Source organism: Penaeus monodon, chromosome 12 (genome assembly GCF_015228065.2).
Source record: "Penaeus monodon isolate SGIC_2016 chromosome 12, NSTDA_Pmon_1, whole genome shotgun sequence".
In the NCBI taxonomy this organism is placed as follows: domain Eukaryota; kingdom Metazoa; phylum Arthropoda; class Malacostraca; order Decapoda; family Penaeidae; genus Penaeus; species Penaeus monodon.
Genome location: NC_051397.1, coordinates 782,271 through 787,562, shown reverse-complemented (window position 1 = coordinate 787,562; position 5,292 = coordinate 782,271). Strand labels below are relative to the sequence as shown.

Below are 5,292 nucleotides of genomic sequence, written 5' to 3'. Positions count from 1 at the left end.
ATATTTTAAAATTTTTTTTAATAAAAATATAAAATTTTTTTTGAAAAAATAAAGAAAAATAATGGTACATATGTAAACACACCCAACACACACACACACCACACACCCCAACAACACACACACACCCACACAAACTTATATTATAATTTAATTATATATTAATATATATTATTATATATTTTGTTATAAGATATATAAATATATAATATATATATAATGTATTTTAAATAAACATTATGAATATATAAATATATATAAAATTTTGTGCACGTCGTATACGTATAAACCGCTTTGGTACTTTCACGTGGTTGTCCTGCTTTTCCCGCCGGGCCAGTTTTCTAGGGATCCTTGCTTTTTTTCTGCGTCCTCTCCCCCCCCCCCCCCCCAAATAGGAGGGAATAAAAGAGTAGAGAGAGAGGGAGAAAAAAGAGAGATGAGAAGGGGGAGATAAGAGAGATGAGAGAGAGGGGATAAAGGAGATAAGAGGAGAAAGAGAGAGAGAGAGAGAGAGAAAAAGAGAGAGAGATAAAAGAGAGAGATAGAGAGAGATAAAGAGAGAGAGAGAGAGAGAGAAGAGAGGAGAGAGAGAGAGAGGAAGAGAGAGAGGAGAGAGAAGAGAGAGAGGGGGGGGGGGGGGGGGATAAAGGGGGGGGGAATTTTGCTCTCACAGTCATTTAAAAAAAAAAGAGACAAAATCGCATCTCACTAAAAAGTTTTCGCCGCGGGGTTTCGCACAACCAAAAGGTTTAAAACCCCCAAACCCAAACCGGCGATTTTGGTATGAGGGGACCCCACACTCCAGCCAACTCTTGGGGACCCCTTTTTTTTGGGGGGGGAGGGGGGTAAACGAAAAAGTGGAATTGAAAAACCAACACAAGAATGAAAATTTAAAATGATAAAGAAAGGGGAAAAATTTGAAACCCGCCAAATCGTTTCCAGAGTTTCGAATGGGTCTGAGCGCACCGAACGAACAAGAACATTCAAAAACGCACATTTACAACAAAGACCGCCGAAAAAAAATCCGACAGCCGTGTTTCCTACCGGGGCTTCGCCTCAAGACCCCCGTCGCCCCGACTGGCTTTTAGAGCACTTGAGCTTACCTTTCCGCTTGAATGCGGCGGCTGGGAAGTTATGAACCGCTGGCGAAATTCAGCAGCTGGAACACGATTATTGTTTTTCACTGAGTTTAGCATTATTCTCACCGCAGAGTTGGCAAAGAATTCGGAAACACGGGTAGCACTGTGAACAAACTTCGCCTTCGGAACGAGCCATGAGGACTGTGGCCCCAGACCTGTCAAGTTGGCCGAGCGAGGGCTGCGCGTCGCAAGAGTGGCTGCAGCGATAGCAAAATCGTCGTGATCTGCGGAGGTCTGGCGCCGGAGCACGGTTACTGCATTTCGCTGAAGTTAGTGATATTCCCGAAATCGTAACAATTTCAGGATTGAGATCGTTTACACCGAAACGCCGGGAGGAATTCGGAAACACAAGTAGCACTGTCAACAAACTTCACTTTTGGAACGAACAATAAACACTGTGAAACAGAACCGTCAAGTTGGCCGGTAGATGGCTGCGCGAGGCTGGATGTGCCTCGCCATTCATATAAAATCGTGTGTGTGTAATGAAACAGAACGCGTCGCGTTTAAAGGAATGGACATTTAATAAATACGTATTTCGGTACAGTTTCATGTAAATCAAAATACAGGACTTCGCTGGAGGTTTTCACCGCGACATATTTTCGTCGTTTAACTCGAATCGGTTGGCTTCTGCAGATTATTATTATTATTATTATTATTTTATTATTATTATTATTATTATTATTATTATTATTATTTTATCAACATTATTTTATTAAATTTTATTAATTATTTGTTATATAATCTAGAATTAATATAATAGCTTAAACTATCAACGAACGTCAGGTTTTGCATTCCTACAACGATTTCTGCAATGTTGGCGATAAAAGTTTCCTCTGTTGTTTTACTAATTCAAGAAGATAATAAAACTTCTCTGTCTTTAAAGCTCACCGACCTGATGAAACGTTGAGTGTTGAAATTTTATCTTAGATATACGCTCAAACGACATTGTAAAAAGCTTGGATTGCACGTTTTCATGCTCTTTTTTTTGATAGCAAGGTAAACTTTGTTAAGTTTTACTCTGCCGTACTATGAAAGATAGTTGATCCTAGGTTAATCTAATGAACACTTCTTGAGTAAGCATTTAAACACGGTAAATACATGCGATAGAATAATCTGGTCCGAATCATTAATATTATAATTTTTTTGGGTGAGTTGGGAATAAAACAGACAATACACAGAGCATTTCTGAATACTAATACTTCACCACAACAAAGAATGCCATGCTCCCCCTCCTTCGCTAATCTTCCACAATCATCTAACCACTAAGAAGACATCATGACCTTCCCTCACGCCGTCCTTTGAAGACAACGCCCCTCCCCCCTCCCCCCCTCTAAGCCCTCCCTCCCCACCATTCCCTCAGGCACAATGCATGAACGAGAGAGAGAGAACAGTCAGGCACAGTCAGGCAGGAACGCAGACACACGCACACACACCCGAGGCTACCAGGCGGAACGGGGAGACACACACACACACCGCAGTCACCTTCACGTAATTGCGGTTTTATCATAACGAAGGAGAGATTGGGGACGCAGGCGGAAGCACAGCATCTCGGGGGGGAGGGGGGGGTAAGAGGAGGGGGAAAGCAGAATGAAGGGAGGGAGAGGGGAAGGAAAATGAGTGAAGGAAGGAGAGGAGGAGGGAGAGCGGAAGGAAAAGGAGGAGTGAAGGAAGGAGAGGAGAAAAGGGGAAAGGAATGGGACAGTGAAGAGAGGAAAGGTCGAAGAGGAGGAGGGTAGAAAGGGAGGGGAAGAGGCATGGGAGGGAGAAGAGAAAGAGAAAAAGACTGACAGTGACGAAGGCAAAATTGAAGGAGGATACAGCGGCACTGATGAAGGAAAGCAAAGGAAAGCGAGAAGCGGATGGAGGGGAAATGAGACATTTAAAAAGAGGAAAAGAAGACTGAAAAAAGGAGAGTGAGAAAAAATAGAGTATATATATATATATATATATATATATATATATATATATATATATATATATATACATATATATATACATATATATATATATATATACATATATATATATTATATATATATATATAAAATATATAAAATATATATATATATTATAATATATATATACAGAGAGAGAGAGGGGAATAAGGCAGAATGAAGCAGATGAGCGATGCATTCCACCCCTGTTCCCTGTGCTCTCGTCCAGCTCGCTCAGCCGTGGCATGAGCCCCGTTTGGGGCCGACGAGACGCCGTTCGAGAGCGACCTTGGGAGACGCAGGGAGAGGTAGAGATGAATAGATAGACAGATAGATGGATAGATACAGAGAGATAGAGAGAGATGGATACAGAAAAAGATAGAGATGGCTATAGAAAAAGATAGAGAGAGATAGACAGATATATAGATAAACAGATAGATATAGAGAGGTAGATAGACAGAAATGGATAGATTTATGGATATAGAGAGATAGATAGATAGATAGTCAGGTAGATAAACCGAGAAAGATATAGAAAGATAGATAGATAAATTGAGTTAGATAGATAGATGGTGTGTGTGTGTGTACACACACACACACACACACACACACACACACACACACACACACACACATAACATACACACATTAACACGCATAACACATATTACAAATATACTATATATACAATATATATATATATATAGATATATGTATATATATATATATATATATATATATATATATATATAGAGATTTGTGAGAGAGAGAGAGAGAGAGAGAGAGAGAGAGAGAGAAGAGAAGAGAGAAGAAACAGAAATAGAGAGAGAGATGGTGTGTGTGTGCAGAGAAAAGAGGGGAGGAGAAGAGAGAGAGAGAGAGAGAGAGAGAGAGAGAGAGAGAGAGAGAGAGAGAGAGAGAGAGAGAGAGTTAGAGACAGAGGCAGAGACCGAGAAGGAAACACAGGAATAGAGACAGAGAGAGAGAATTAGAGAGAGGCAGATGTTATCCAATCTAAAGCAAAGGGAAAGACCGCAAAGACATAACCAGACCGGCCAACAGCCCAGCCCTCTGGTGGCGGTCGCGTGCATTACCACGGTAAATGGGCGAGGATGGTTGGCGTGTGGATTACCGCACTCTCTCTCTCTCTCTCTCTCTCTCTCTCTCTCCCTCTCTCTCTCTCTCTCTCTCTCTCTCATTCTCTCTTCTCTCTCCAATCTCTATCTCTCTCCCTCTTCTCTTCTCTCTCTCTCTCTCTCTCTCTCTCTCTCTCTCTCTCTCTCTCTCTCTCTCTCTCTCTCTCTTTTCCTCTCCACTCTCTATCTCTCTCCCTCCCTCCCTCCCTCCCTTCCTTCCTTCCTTCCTTTCTCCTACCTTGCTTCTCTCCCTCCCCCCTCTCTTCCCCCCTCCTCTCCCTCCCCACCTCCCTCCCTCCCTCCCACACGAGGACGCGTTGATAAAAGGAAACTGGACTTGATTAAGACATCGTGTGATTGAAGTTTTCGTCCAAGGATTGTGGAATTTAGAGAAAAGGAGAGAGAGTAAGGAGGCGAGAGATGGGGTGGGGGGGGGGGGTGATGATGATGATGATAACAGCATTAAAATTATTATAGCTCTAATTGTCGGTGGACTGATTAATTCGCAGCAGTAAAGATAATAATGTAACGATATTTTTTAGTGGTATTTGAACTACGATGATAATCACAGCGATAGAAGTAAATCATTGATACTGATAAAAGCCGTAGGGAAAATAAAAGGAAATAAAAGCGAAATTGAAAACAGCGAAGGAAGACAAAATATAAGTATTATAGATGAGAAAGATACAAAAAGTTATAATAGAAATTATATAAATACTGTCCTCCCCTCATCTCTAAAAAATAATATTAGAATAACGCACCGAAATAAACATTTGAATAAATAAAACGCAATAAAAAACACAAAAGCGAAACCGTGTCAGGAAAGAAGACACAGAACATGATGAAGGACTAAAAAAAAGGCGACGATTATAACACTCGGCGCCTTGTTTCTCCTCCGCCATAATTGCTAGTCGCAGAGACCTCCTCCCCCTCCTCCTCCTCCTCCTCCTCCTCCTCCTCCTCCTTCTCCTCCTCCTCCCTCCCTCCCTCCTCCTCCCTCCTCCTCCTCCTCCTCTCTCCTCCTCTCCTCCTCCTCTCTCCCTCCTCCTGCGCCGGCCACCCTCCGCACTACGCCGCAGCTTCCGGTCT

The 5,292-nt window shown here is 42.0% G+C and overlaps 1 protein-coding gene across 1 annotated transcript in view; it reads right to left on the bottom strand.

Annotated features, from left to right (window-relative positions):
- Positions 1 to 5,292, bottom strand: part of LOC119579189 (WAS/WASL-interacting protein family member 3-like) — a 29,935-nt gene that overhangs the window by 6,109 nt on the left and 18,534 nt on the right.